Source organism: Choloepus didactylus, chromosome Y (genome assembly GCF_015220235.1).
Source record: "Choloepus didactylus isolate mChoDid1 chromosome Y, mChoDid1.pri, whole genome shotgun sequence".
NCBI classification, from domain to species: Eukaryota; Metazoa; Chordata; class Mammalia; order Pilosa; family Megalonychidae; genus Choloepus; species Choloepus didactylus.
The window spans coordinates 33,113,509-33,128,812 of record NC_051335.1 but is presented as its reverse complement, the minus strand read 5'-3'; the positions used below and the strand labels follow the sequence as shown (position 1 = coordinate 33,128,812).

At 40.1% G+C, this 15,304-nt stretch overlaps 1 protein-coding gene across 1 annotated transcript in view; it reads right to left on the bottom strand.

Annotated features, from left to right (window-relative positions):
* CYHXorf56 (chromosome Y CXorf56 homolog) overlaps positions 1-15,304 on the bottom strand; it is a 109,653-nt gene that overhangs the window by 15,835 nt on the left and 78,514 nt on the right. The window lies entirely within an intron of this gene.

Sequence of the window (15,304 nt, the reverse complement as noted above, 5' to 3'; positions counted from 1 at the left end):
TAATAGTAATAATAATCAATAATTATTATTATAACAGCAGCACCCACATATACAGATTTTACTATGTGCCAGGAGCTGTTCTAAGGTGTACGTGTATTATCTCATTTAATCCTCACAACAACCCTATGCGGTAGGTTCTATTATTATTACCAGATTCTACAAAGAAATGACATGACTTGTCCAAGGTCACAGAGCTGGGAAGTAGAGTAGGTAGAATTCATGTTCAGGTAGTCAGGCTCAAGAGCCCACAGAAAACTGCCTTAGATAACCAACTCAAAGATAAAAAGACTCAATTCCACCCACCCAGATGCTTAACAGAAACCTGGGATTCATCTCTAATTCCTCTTTCCCTCAACTCCCGCATCTATTTTTTCAGGAAATACTGTGAATTTAATCTCCAAAATAGACCATGAACTTACCTACTTTTTTCCATCTTCCCTGCCATTATATTTGCTGAAGCCACCAGTATCCCTTTTCTGGACTAATGTACAGCTTCCTAACTGCTCTCATTTCCCCTTCGCTTGTTTAATTTTTTAATAGGAAATCCCACCCCATCCTCCACAGTTCTCTTCCCTAGAAGCAAATAGTGCTTCTGATTTCTCATATACCTTACGAAGATAGTCTATGCATACACAAAGAATCCTTATCAATACATTTTTCCTTTGTTTTTAAAATACAAATATAGCATAACATCTTTATTCACTTAAAATATATCTTCATTTTATAATATACAAACATACCTGATTTTATCGTGCTTCACTTTGTTGCGTTTCACAGAAATTGCACTTTTTTACAAATTGAAGGTTTGTGGCAAACTTGTGCTGAGCAAGTCTATTGGCGCCATTTTTCCAATAGCATGTGCTCACTTCATGTCTCTGTGTCACATTTTAATTAAGGTATGTACACCGACTTTTTAGACATAATTCTATTGTACATTCAACAGACTACAGCATAATGTAAATATAACTTTTATATGCACTGGGAAACCAAGAAATTCATGTGACTAACTTTATTGCAATATTTGCCTTATTGTGGTGGCCTGGAACTGAACCCACAATATCTCTGAGATATTCCTCTATATACCAACCCCATCAAGATGGCAGAGTGAGGGCTCCATTCCCACACAGAAGCTTTGAACAACCAGTAAGAACTGGCAGAAACATCTTTCTCAAAGCTCCAGAAAACAGTTAAAGGAATGTAGTAACAGGGCAAGCACTGAATCAAGAAAAAGGCAACTTAAAAACTGTGGGCTCTCCTGGCACTCTTTTTTTTTTTTTTTTTTTTTTAAATTCAGTTTTATTGAAATATATTCACAAACCATACAGTCATCCATGGTATACAATCAACTGTTCACAGTATGATCATATAGTTATGCGTTCATCACCACAATCTATTTCTGAACATTTTCCTTACATCAGAAAGAATCAGAATAAGAATAAAAAATAAAAGTGAAAAGAGAATACCCAAACCATCCTCCCATCCCACCCTATTTGTCATTTAGTTTTTACTCCCATTTTTCTACTGAATTTTTTTCAATTTTTTAACTTTGTTTATCAAAAAATTAAAAACAAACAGGCAAACAACAACCAAAAAAACCCCACAACATTTCAAACAAAGCAATGGATTAAGGAAAACAAATAACCTAAAATAACTACTTTGCTTCCAATATGTTCCTACCATACCCCAAGAAAATTAATAAACCATGTCCAAACAGAGGAGTAAGAAAAACAAATAATCTAAAATAACTACATTGCTTCCAACATGTTCCTACCATACCCCAAGAAAATTAACAACCCCTAAGAAAACAAAGGAATAAGAGAAAATAAAAAACCTAAAATAACTCTATTGCTTCCAACATGATCTTACTATATCCAAGAAAGTTTACAAACCATAATCATTCCTGAGCATTCCCATAACATTGAGATTACCCTCCATAGTTTATCTGTTCTTATTAGATTATCATTCCCCCTCCACTAATTGGTATCTCTAGGTCCCCTACATTCTACAGTATAAAACATTGTACATTTTTCACAGAATTCACATTAGTGGTAACATACAATATCTCTCTTTTTGTGCCTGGCTTATTTTGCTCAGCATGATGTCTTTTTTTTTTTTTTTTTTTTAATCTTCATTTTATTGAGATATATTCATATACCACGCAGTCATACAAAACAAATTGTACTTTCGATTGTTCACAGTACCATTACATAGTTGTACCTTCATCACCCAAATCAATCCCTGACACCTTCATTAGCACACACACAAGAATAACAAGAATAATAATTAGAGTGAAAAAGAGCAATTGAAGTAAAAAAGAACACTGGGTACCTTTGTCTGTTTGTTTCCTTCCCCTATTTTTCTACTCATCCATCCATAAACTAGACGAAGTGGAGTGTGGTCCTTATGGCTTTCCCAATCCCCTTGTCACCCCTCATAAGCTACATTTTTATACAACTGTCTTCGAGATTCATGGGTTCTGGGTTGTAGTTTGATAGTTTCAGGTATCCGCCACCAGCTACCCCAATTCTTTAGAACCTAAAAAGGGTTGTCTAAGGTGTGCGTAAGAGTGCCCACCAGAGTGACCTCTCGGCTCCTTTTGGATTCTCTCTGCCACTGAAGCTTATTTCATTTCCTTTCACATCCCCCTTTTGGTCAAGAAGATGTTCTCCGTCCCACGATGCCAGGTCTACATTCCTCCCCGGGAGTCATATTCCACGTTGCCAGGGAGATTCACTCCCCTGGGTGTCTGATCCCACGTAGGGGGGAGGGCAGTGATTTCACCTTTCAAGTTGGCTTAGCTAGAGAGACATCTCCTGGCACTCTTGCTGGCTCCTCCCTCCTCCTCTCACCGGCTTGGAGCCGGGCCCCCACTCCCAGTTTGGGTCCTTGGTTTCAGTTTCAGAGGGAGCAGAGTAACTCGCGTGCACATAATGGAAGCATGTACATATGGCCCAATCTGTTTCGTGGCACCCTGAGGGACTGAACCAGGACACTCATCACAGGCTCACCTTCCTAGAACTTGCCCTGTGTGTAGAGGCAACTCACCAAGCTCTCCTACAGAATGCAGTGGGAGAACAATCAAGTCATGGCTGCCTGGGGCAAGGGATTGCTGGCTGTGGGAATACAGTGCAGTACTTGGGACCATGAGGAAACTGTTTCCCAGGGAAAAGTGGAGATTTGTAACTGTGTAAATGGCAGAATGCCTATGGCAACATTCCATATCCCTAAGACAAGTTACATGCCACATGCACAGAAAGGATCAGGGAAGACCCTACACTTTTCTTCTGGGTCCATGGCAATGACCAGCCTCTCATTTCTGATTTTATTTATTGGCATCTTCTTTTTGTCTTTGTCAGTCTAGCTAAGTGTCTGTCGATTTTATTGATCTCAAAGAACCAACTTCTGGTTTTATTGATTTTTTTTTCTTGATTTTTAAAATCGTTTTTTAATTCTCCATTTCATTTATTCTGTCTAATCTTTATTATTTCTTTCCTTCTGCTTGCTTTGGAATTAGAATGTCATTCTTTCTCTAGTTTCTCCTGTTGTTCAGCTAAGTCTGTGGTTTTAGCTCTTTCTTTTTAATGTAGGCGTTTAAAGCTATAAATTTTGCTGCGCCCCTTAAGTTCGGATACATGGTGTTCTCATTTTCATTCATCTCAAGATATTAACTGATTTCTCTTACAATGCCTTCTTTGACCCACTAATTAAGAGCCTGTTTAATCTGCATATATTTGTGAAATTTCCAGTTCTCTGGTTGTTATTGATTTCCAACTTCACTCCATTACGTTCAGAGAAAGTGCTTTGTATACTTGCAATCTTTTAAAATTTATTAAGACCTGTTTTGTGCCCCAGCATGTGGTCTATCCTGGAGAATGTTCCATGAGCACTTGAGAAGAATGTATATCCTGCTGTTTTGGGTGCAATGTTCTGTATATGTCTGTTAGGTCTAGTTCATGTATCATATTATTTAGGTTCTCTGTTTCCTTATTGATCCTCTGTTTAGATGTTCAATCTTTTGAAGAGAGTGGTGTGTTGAAGTCTCCCGCTATTATCGTAGAGACATCTATTAATCCCTTCAGTTTTGTCACTGTTTGCCTTATGCACTTTGGGGCACCTTGATTAGATCATAAATATTTATGATTGTTATTTCTTCTTGGTGAATTGCCCCTTTCATATAGTGCCCTTCTTTGTCTCTTACAACATTTTTGCATTTAAAGTCTACTTTGTCTGGTATTAGTATATTAGCTTATATTTTTGGTTACTGCTTGCATGGAATATCTTTTTCTATTCTTTCGCTTTCAACATATTTGTAGCTTTGTGTCTAAAATGAGTCCCTTGTAAACAACATATACATGGATCATATTTTTTAATTCTTTCTGCCTATCTAGGTCTTTTTATTGGGGAGTTTAATCCATTAACATTCAATGTTATTACTGTAAAGGCAGTACTTACTTCAGCCATTTTATCCTTTGGCTTTTATTTCTCAGATCTTTTTTTTTTTTCTTTTATCCTTTTAGTTACCCTTGTTAATACTCTTCATTTATATACCTACCTCCAAGCCTCTCTCTCTTGTCTTTTATTTTCAGCCAGTATAACTCCTGTTAGTAGTTCTTGTAGGGCGGGTCTCTTGTTAATGAGCTCTCTAGGCTTCTGTTTATCTGTGACTATTTTAAGCTCTCCCTCAGTTTTGAAGGAGAACCTTGCTGGATAGAGAATTATTGGCTGGCAATTTTTCTCTTCCAGTATCTTAAATATATCATACCACTGCCTTCTTGCCTCCATGGTGTCTGATGAGAAATCAGCATTTAGTCTTATTTGGCTTCCCTTGTATGTGGTGAATTGTTTTTCTCTTGCTGCTTTCAGGATTTTCTCCTTCTCTTTGGCATTTGATAGCTTGATTGGTATGTGTCTTGGAGTGGGTCTATACAGATTTATTCTGTTTGTACTATGTTGGGCTTCTTTGATTTGCATATTTGGTTATTTTATAAAGACTGGGAAATTTCCAGACATTATTTCCTGACCCTTTCCCTTCTCTTCTTCTGGGACACCTATGATGCGTATATTTGTGTACTTCATGTTATCAATCATTTCCCTGAGACCCTGCTCAAATTTTTCCATTTTATTCTCCATTTGTTCTTTTGACTGTTCAAATTTGGTTGCTGTCTTCTAGCTTGCTGATCCTTTCTTCTGCCTCTTCAAATCTGCTGTTGTGTATCTTTAAGTATATTTTAAATTTCATCTACAGAGGCTTTTGAAAATTTCCATAAGGTCTGTTATTTTTCTGTGTATTCTTTCCAATTCTTTATGCTCTCCTATTGTTTTCTAAATATGCTTTATCTCTTTTTCTCATTTTGTTAATTGTGAACTTTACCATATATATATATATATATATATATATATATATATATATATAGCTGATAACTTTCAAAGTATGATTTCACAAGTAGTTAGAGAGCAAATTTCAAAGCATGTCATGGGTCACAGTTCCACAACTTCAGCCATTTCCATTATTGTAAAATACAACATACATACAGAAAGGTGTCATCTCTTAATGTACAACTCAACAAGCAGTCATATCGGTAATTTCAAAAATTATTATGGGTTATAGTTCCACAGTTTCAGTTCTTTCCTTATTATACAATATAAGGTATATACAGAAAGATGGAGACTTTCAAGGCACAATTCAATGAGCAGCTATAGAGCAAATCCAAAAGGACGCTATAGGCTACAGTTCCACCATGTCATTTACCTCCTTCCAGCCATTCCAACACCCCAGCATCCAAAAAACATATATATAATTATATAAAGTTTCATTATTCATAGACATTTGTTAAATCTTATCTTGTTTGTTGCTATCCCTTCCTCTCACTTAATCTCTTTCTCCATCTTCAAGGGTGTCTAGGCAGTGAGCACCCTAACTTCTTCATATTGAAATGGGGTGTCGACAGCATGGGGAATGAGTCGCATCTGATAGTTGATCTTAAAGAGCTATTGCCTCTGGGCTTTAGGATGTGTCTGGTATAGGAACACTCTGGTGGATTTAAGTTTCTGAAAGATAAAACTTAGTGAGTGAATCTTTTATAGAATCTCAGGTAGGGTCCTAGGTATTTGGGGACTACTTTTGGTAAGGGCATGGTATATTGTGGCCATTTGGGATGCCTAGCTAGAGCTTGCATAAGAGAAACCTCCAGGATAGCCTCTAGTCTCTATTTGGGATCTCTCAGCCTCTGCGATCTCAGCTTGTTATTTTTCTTTTTTTTCCCCTTTTGGTCAAGTAGGCATTTTCAATCCCTTGCTGCCAAGGCCAGGCTCATTCCTGGGAATCATGTCCCACATTGCCAGGGAGATTCATTCCCCTGAGACTCATGTCCCTTTGGGGGGAGGGGCAGTTAATGAATTTATTTGCTGAGTTGGGCTTAGAGAGAGAAAGGCCACATCTGAGCAACAAAAGAGGTTCCCTGGAGGTGCCTCTTAGGCATAATTATAGGAGGGCCCAGCCTCCTATTTACAACCCTAAATTTCACAAGAGCAAGCCTCAAGTCGAGGGCTTGATTTATTAAGTAGTGGGTTCCTAACTTCACTTAATATATATGCTATCCCAAGATATACGGTCAGTTTCTTACATTATCTTCACTTAGTTGTGCAATCATCATTACTCTCAACTTTAAACAATTATCATAACATAATACATCCCAGAGCTCTTATCAGCTGCTAATTATTTATCCATGGTATTAGTGTAGAGTTGGTAAGATATTCCTATTAAATATAGTCATCAATACATAATGGGTAGTTTTTCCATACCACTCTGTTGTTAACCCTCCGGACCAGTGTCATACCTTATATCATGCTAACACATATTTAGGTTTGTGGTGCTACTCTGTGGGTTACATGCCTTTAGACAACCATTTACAAACATGTTCACCTTCAATGAGTCACTGATACTTATAAATCCATTAACGAACCATAGTCATACCTGACCATTCCCATACCATTAAGATCACTCTCATTATCATATCTGTACATGTTAGATTATCATTGCCCATTCACTAGCTTCTGACTATCTCTAGGTCCCCTATATTCTACATTATAAGACAATTATTTTACATTTTTCAGAGTTCACATTAGTAGTAACATACAATATCTCTCCTTTTGTGCCTGGCTAATTTCATTCACATTTTGTCTTCAAGGTTCATCCATGTTGTCATATGTTTCACGACCTCATTCCTTCTTACTGCTGTGTTATCCTCTATCTCTTTATGCATATTTTCCTTCATCTCCTTGAATTGATTTAGGAGATTTGTTGAATGTCTTTGATTCGTTGATCCAAATTCTGTGTCTCCTTTGACTCTTATTTGTTCCTTTACTGGGCCATATCTTCTAGTGTTTTAGTGTGTCTTGTGATTTTTTGTTGTTGACATCTGGTCATCTGATTATCTTGATGAGTCTATTCAGAAGGATGGTTTTTCTCTCCCTTGTCTAGGATTTAGTGGTTGCTTGGGTTTGTATTAGGGTACTGCTTTGATAGTTGGATCATATTTCCCAGCCAAAATAGGACCAGGTATCTGTACAGGGGGTGTAGACCATAACCAATGAGCCTGAGTCAGGGTCTGGACAGATTTCAAAAAGCCCTGCTTTCTTCCCCTTGCCTTTCTGGCCTTCCCAGCAGATGGTGCTTTTCAGAGCCCAGCAGCATATGATTGGATGGGGCAGAAACTGCAGGGATCACATTTCCTCATTTCACCAGCCAATATCTGACTCATTGTTGGGCTGTTTTCCCCCTCTTTGCTTGGGCAGGAAGGCTCCTGCAGCCATCCCAGTCTGCAGTCGTTCTCCAGGCAAGGATCGGGCCACTCGCTGCTGCTTCTCTCGAGGGTAGGGGATGGGCACCAGGAGCCAGGGCCAGAGTTACAGCCTCTACCCACATTTTCTCAGACTCTTTGTCCTGTACTGACCTGGGTGTTGGAATATCCTCCCCTGACCCACAGGTCCCCAAACATTTGATTCAGGCAGTTTCTGCCTCGCTACTTGCTGCTTTTGGGAAAGAAGTAAGTTCCGCCATTCCCTCCCTAATCCTCCATTCTGGAAGCTCTTCCTTGGTGCCCTTTGGTATTCAGCCCTCCTCAGCAGCTTGTGCCCTGCTGTGGTCTCTAAGGGCTTGGGTCTCCTTGTGTGGATATAGGTGGGCATTTGTATCACTGCTCTGAGAGATTTTACAGTCTGTGTCCCTAGTGGGAGGTGAATAGCATCCTGGCCACTGGCTCTGCACACTTCCCAAGCTGTGTGGGACTGAGTAAGGGGAAGGGAATAGGACCAGCTGGTCCAAGACAGATATTTCCTACCTAACATTTTTCTCTTTCTTCAATTCCTTATTTGTGGGATCCTTCTCCAGTCTTTACCTTCCTCCAGAGTTCTGACAAATGATATTTGTCCTTTTTTTGCTGAATCTCTAGGGAGATTCCTCCTCCTCCCCCCCTCCTCCCCTCCTCCTTTTTTGGGACTACTTTATTAATGCTGCTGGAATGCAAAACACCAGAAATGGATTGGCTTTTATAAAAGGGGGTTTATTTGATTACACAGTTACAGTCTTAAGGCCATAAAGTGCCCATCAACAAAGGGTACCTTCACTGGAGAAAGGCCATTGGCATCCAGAAAACCTCTGTTAGCTGGGAAGGCACATGGCTGGTGTCTGCTTACTCCTAGGTTGTGTTTCAAAATGGCATTCTCCAAAATGTTTGCACCAGCTTCCAACGGTCATCTTCAAAATGTCTGTCTCAGCTCTAGCTAGCTATGAGCTCCTTCTGTCTGAGCTTATATAGTGTTTCAGTAAACTAAAAAAGGCCCACACTGAATGGGTGGGGCCATGTCTCCATGGAAATTATCCAGAGTTATCACCTACAGTTGGGTGGGTCACATCTCTATGGACACTGAACCAATAGGTTCCAACCCAATCCACACTAATACGTCTGCCCCCACAAGAATGCATTAAAGAATGTGGCTTTTTCTAGGGGACATAAATATACAAACCATCACAGTACCTTAGGGCATCCAAGGAAAGGTCTGTCATAACACTAGCTGGATATAAGTTTAAAGAATAGATGCCTGAGTCTAAATTCCAGCTGATAACATGTTAAAATATCAAGATGTCCAGCTTTCAACAAAAGTTGCAAAACATACAAAGGAACAGGAAGTAATAGCCAATGCAAAGGAGAAGATAAAAGCATTAAAAACCATCAATGAAGAGGAACAGACCTGGGACATACCAGACAAAGACTTTTAAAATATGTTCCTAAATAAGTTCAAAGAACTAAAGGAAAACATGGACAAAAAACAAAAGGACATTGAGACAATGATAGAGGAACAAAAAGGGAATATCAATACAGGGAGAGAAATTATGAAAGGAACCAAACGGAGCTGATAACCACAGCAGCAGAAATTTAAAATTCCCTAGAGGGGCTCAACAGCAGTGAGAAGAAAAAAATTCAGTGAACCTGAAGATAAGACAATTGAAATCATCCAGTCTGGGGAGCAGAAAGAAGAATGAATAAAGAAAAGTGAACAGAACCTCAGGAACCTGTGGGACACCATCAAGCATACTAATATACCCATTGTGGGAGTCTCAGGAGAAATAATGGCTGAAAACTTCCCAAATTGAATGACAGACATGAATATACACATCCACAGCACGCAATAAATCCTAACAGGATAAACCCACACCATAACATATTATAATCAAAGCATCACATGCCAAAGATAAAGAGGGAATTCTGAAAGCCACAACTGGGAAACTTGTTGCATACAAGGGAACCTCAATAAGATTAAGTGATTATTTCTCTTCAAAAATCATGGAGGCAGGAAGGCAGTAAGATGACACATTTAAAGGGCTAAAAGGACAAAATTGTTAACCAAGAATTCCATATTTGGTAAAACTATCTTTCAAAATTGAAGACAAGATTAAGAACTCCCAGATAAACAAAAGCTGAGAGACTTTGTCACTACTAGACCAGCTCCACAATAAATGCTAAATGCAGCTTTGCAAGTTGAAAGGAAAGGACACCAGACAATAGACTGAAGTAGCATAAAGAAGTAAAGCTCCCCAGTAAAGACAACAACATGGGTAAACAGAAATAAAAGTATTATTGTACATTTGGTTTGTAATTCCACTCTTTACTTCCTACAAGATCTAAATGTCAAATGGGGGGGATCCAAGATGGCGGATTAGGAGAGACAGAGCAAAATTCTCCTCCATGAAAAACACTAGATAAAAGACAGAAAGTGTTCCAGAATAGTGGTTCCAGGGTTTCACCGGCTGGGTACTTGGAGAAACCGAGAGACTGTGTTCAGAGTTGCGTAAGTGTTCTGTCCAGAGAACTGCCAGGGAAATGCAACTGCAGTTGTGGACAAGTGGTGGGGAGAAACTGACTGTGTTCTGAGGCGGGTTGGTGTCTGACCCGGGGAACCGGTAGCAGGAGCCTTAGCTGAATCCACTGGGGAGTGACTTCCATGCCCCAGACACCTGCCTCAGTATCTGGAGTGGATGATAGCCCTTCGTACACCCACAGTTAAGAGCAACCAACCCAGGTATGGGCCGCTGCAGCATGCAGATGATCGTGGAAGTGGGTAGTTTCCATACCCCATGTAGCCATTTTTGCAGTGGGCTGGGAGACATGCCTTTGCAGCACCATAGCCCCAGCACACACTCCTGCTCTGCGGAAGCCTGCAGTGTGCACAGCCTAGAGGGAGAGGTGCCGCATGGAAGTGCCAGGAGCCCTAAACCAATCCAAGGGACTTGTGGGCCCATGGAAGAAAGGGAGTGTGGGGAATTTGAACTGAAGGGTTAGACACATTCTGCAGCCCCAGGGTATTCCAGCTGCAGCCACGGGAATGGCTGGGAGTACTGGGTATTAGAGCCACCTTCCCTGCCAAACTGCACAGGGCAAGCGCCCCACTGACAGGGCTGGTGGTCCCCACTGCATACGGAAAATTGGTGCACTGATTGGATCTTCACATGGTTTGGGCCCCCACTTGCTGCACAAAGTTGGGGAAAACTGGCTTCAGGGTAAGAGGTGGCTCAGAAGCACCATCTCCTGGTAGGTCAGGGAAAGTGCACTCCACCAAACTGTAGCTCTGTCCAATCATAGATAACTCTTTAAGCATGCATATACTGAAAGAACCCTATCAAGATAACTAAATGCCAAGAGGCCAGAAAACAATGGAAAATTATAAAGCGTAAAAAGAAACCGGAAGATATGGATAACCCAAATGCCCTAATTAAAAAACCAAAGGAAATACAGAACATGGAGCAACTAATCAAAGAAGTAATCACAAACACCAATATCATGGCTCAGGATATAAAGGATATCAAGAAGACCCTGGAAGAGAATAAAGAAGAATTTGCAAGAGTAAATAAAAACACTAGTAGATCTTATGAAAATAGAAGAATCTGTTGATCAAATTAAAAAGATTCTAGAGTCACATTACACCAGATTTAAAGAAATGGAGGAAAGAATAAGCGAACTCAAAGATAATGTGTCAAAAAGTGGAAGCACAAAAGAAAGAATGGTGAAAAAAATGGAAAAATTTGAAATGGATCTCAGGGAAATAGTGGACAACATGAAGCGCACGAATATAAGAATCATTGGTGTTCCAGAAGTGGAAGAGAAGGGTAAAGGATGAGGAAGAGTATTCAAAGACATTGTTGGGGAAAACTTCCCAACCCTTATAGATAACATAAATACACAAATTATAGATGCCCAATGAACTCCAAATAGAATAAATCCAAATAAATGCACTCAGAGACATATTCTGATCAGATTCTCAAATGCTGAAGAGGAGAGAGGTCTAAAAGCAGCAAGAGAGAAGTGATTCACCACATACAAGGAAAACAACATGAGATTAAGTAGGGACTACACAGCGGCCACCATGGAGGCAAGAAGGCAGTGGTATGACATATTAAAAATTCTGAAGGAGAATAATTGCCAACCAAGAATTCTTTATCCAGTAAAGCTCTCCTTCAAATTTGAGGGAGTGTATAAAAATTTCACAGACAAACAAATGCTGATAGAATTTGCTAACAAGAGACCTGCCCTACAAGAAATACTAAAGGGAGCCCTACTGGTTGAGAAAAAAAGGAGAGGGAGGTCTGAGAAAGGCACAGAACTAAACAGTTTTAGTAAGGGTACATTAAAGGAAATAAAGAGAGAGAGAGGAAAAAATACATCTGACAAAGAAAAACCAAAGAATATGATGGCTGATTCAAGAACTGCCTTCACAGTAATAACATTGAATGTGAATGGATTAAACTCCCCAATTAAAAGATAAAGATGGGCAGAATGGATTAAAAATATGAACCACCAATATGTTGCTTACAAGAGACTCAGACACAGATAAAGAAATTGAAAGTGAAAGGATGGAAAAAAACGTTCCATACAAGCTCCAAACAAAAGAGAGCAGGGGTAGCAATATTGTTATCAGATAAAATAGACTTTAAATACAAGGATGTAATAAGAGACAAAGAAGGACACTACATACTAATAAAAGGGACAATTCAAAAAGAAGAAATAACAATCTTAAATGTCTATGCACCCAATCATGGTGCCCCAAAGTACATGAGACAAACACTGGCAAAACTGAAGGAAGCAATAGATGTCCCCACAATAACTGTGGAAGACTTCAATACATCACTCTCTCTTATAAATAGATCAACCAGACAGAGGACCAATAAGGAAACTGAAAAACTAAACAATGTGATAAATGAATTTGACTTAACAGACATACAGAGCATGACATCCCAAATCACCAGGATACACATTTTTCTCTAGTACTCATGGAACTTTCTCCAGGATACATCATATGACGGGGCATAAAACAAGCCTCAATAAATTTAAAAACATTGAAATTATTCAAAGCACATTCTCTGATCACAATGGAATACAACTAGAAGCCAATAACCATCAGAGATCTAGAACATTCAAAAATATCTGGAGATTAAAAACCATACTCCTAAACAATCAGTGGGTTGAAGAAATTGCAAGAAATTGTGAAATATCTAGAGACAAATGAAAATGAGAGCCCAGCATATCAAAACTTATGGGATGCAGTGAAGGTGGTATTGAGGGGGAAATTTATAGCTCTAAATGCATACATTAAAAAGGAAGAAAGAGCTAAAATCAAAGAACTGATTCGACAACTGGAGAAGCTAGAAAACGAATGGCAAACTAATCTTAAACCAAGTAGAAGAAAAGAAATAACAAGGATTAAAACACAAATAAATTATATAGTGAACAAAAAAAAACACTAGAAAGAGGAGAGCCTAAGATGGTGGCTAGGAGACACAGGGCAAAAAAAACACCTCTGTGAAAAATACTAGATAAAAGCCAGAAAGTGACCCAGAACACCAGTTCCAGCAATGCACCAGCTGGACAAGGTCTGCTAAATCCACAGGGACCGTGCACTTGGTGAAACCAGGAGTCTGCATTCTGAAAGGTGTGAGTGAGCCTGATGAATGTCTGGCAGTCATGCTGCGGTGTGGGGAAACCGTGGGTTGGCGTTTGGAGGCAGACTAGTTCTTTTTTAAAAAACCCAAAAGCGGCTGCAGATACGACAGTGAGAACCACACAGTGAAGCGTGGCAGGAAAGGGCTGTGCGAACGCCTCAATATCTGGCATGGAAGATAGCCTTTCATGTACCCACTGCTATTTGTCTCAGAGCGAGGAGGGCAGAGGTGAGCCAAAAGGGGAAAAAAACCACGGCCCCTGCAGCCATCATCCCGGCGGGCTGGGAACGCTCCTGCCCAGTGCCAGAGCCACAGCCCAGAGCCGCGCCAAGGGACCCAGTGGGATGGGAAGTGTTTCCAGCAACACCGCGCACACGCCACAATATGGGGCATGGACAATAGCCTTTTGTGCACCCACAGCTAATTGTCCCGGAGCTGGGAAGGTGGAGCTGTGCAAAAAGGGGGAAATTAACACGCCCCATTCAGCCATCTTTACAGCAGTCTGGGAACGCCTCTGCATGGCCCCGTGGCCCAGGGCTTCCCTTGAGGGATGGCATGCACTGATGATGTAGCACAGCCTTCCCTCAGCAGAAGCCCTAGACAGGCACAGCAGGGAAGAGGAACCCACCCAGAAATCCCAGGGACCCTAGGCCAATACCAAGGACTTGTGGATCAGCGGCAGAGACAATCTGTGGCAAGACTGAAATGAAGGTTTAGACTCTTGCAACAGCCTTAAATCTCCAGGAACACCTGAGAGGTTTGATTATTAAAGCTGCCCTGCCTCCCTAACCGCTCAGACACACGCCCCACATTCAGGGCGGACAACACCAACAACACACCAAAACTTGGTGCACCAATTGGACCCCACAAGAACCAGACCCCCACACACCACAAAGACAAAGTTGGGGAGAACTGACTTGAGGGGAATAGGTGACTCGCAGACTCCATCTGCTGGTTAGTTAGAGAAAGTGTACGCAACCAAACTGTAGATCTGACAAACTAGAGACAAACTAGAGATTGGTGTCTGAATAATCCTTCATATCCTAAAAGAATCCTATCAAGTAAAGCAAATGCCAAGAGCCCAAAAACAACAGAAAATTTTAAAGCATATGAAAAAACCAGACGATATGGAAAACCCAAACCAAAACACCCAAATCAAAAGATCAGAGGAGACACAGTACTTGGAGCAATTAATCAAAGAACAAAGATGAACAACGAGAGCATGGCACTGGATATAAAGGACATGAAGAAGACCCTAGAAGAGCATAAAGAAGAAACTGCAAGAGTAAATAAAAAAATAGATGATCTTATGGAAATAAAAGAAACTGTGGACCAAATTAAACAGATTCTGGATACCCATAGTACAAGACTAGAGGAAACTGAACAACGACTCAGTGACCTCGAGAACCACAGAACGGAAAATGAAAGAACAAAAGAAAGAATGGGGAAAAAAATCAAAAAAATCGAAATGGATCTCAGGGATATGACAGATAATATAAAACGTCCAAATATAAGATTCTTTGGTGTCCCAGAAGGGAAGAGAAGGGTAAAGGTGTAGAAAGAGTATTCAAAGAAATTGTTGGGGAAAACTTCCCAAACCTTCTACACAATATAAATACACAGAGCATAAATGCCCAGCAAGCTCCAAATAGAATAAATCCAAATAAACCCACTCCAAGACATATTCTGATCAGACTGTCAAATACTGAAGAGAAGGAGCAAGTTCTGAAAGCAGCAAGAGAAAAGCAATTCACCACATACAAAGGAAACAGCATAAGACTAAGTAGTGACTACTCAGCGGCCACCATGGAG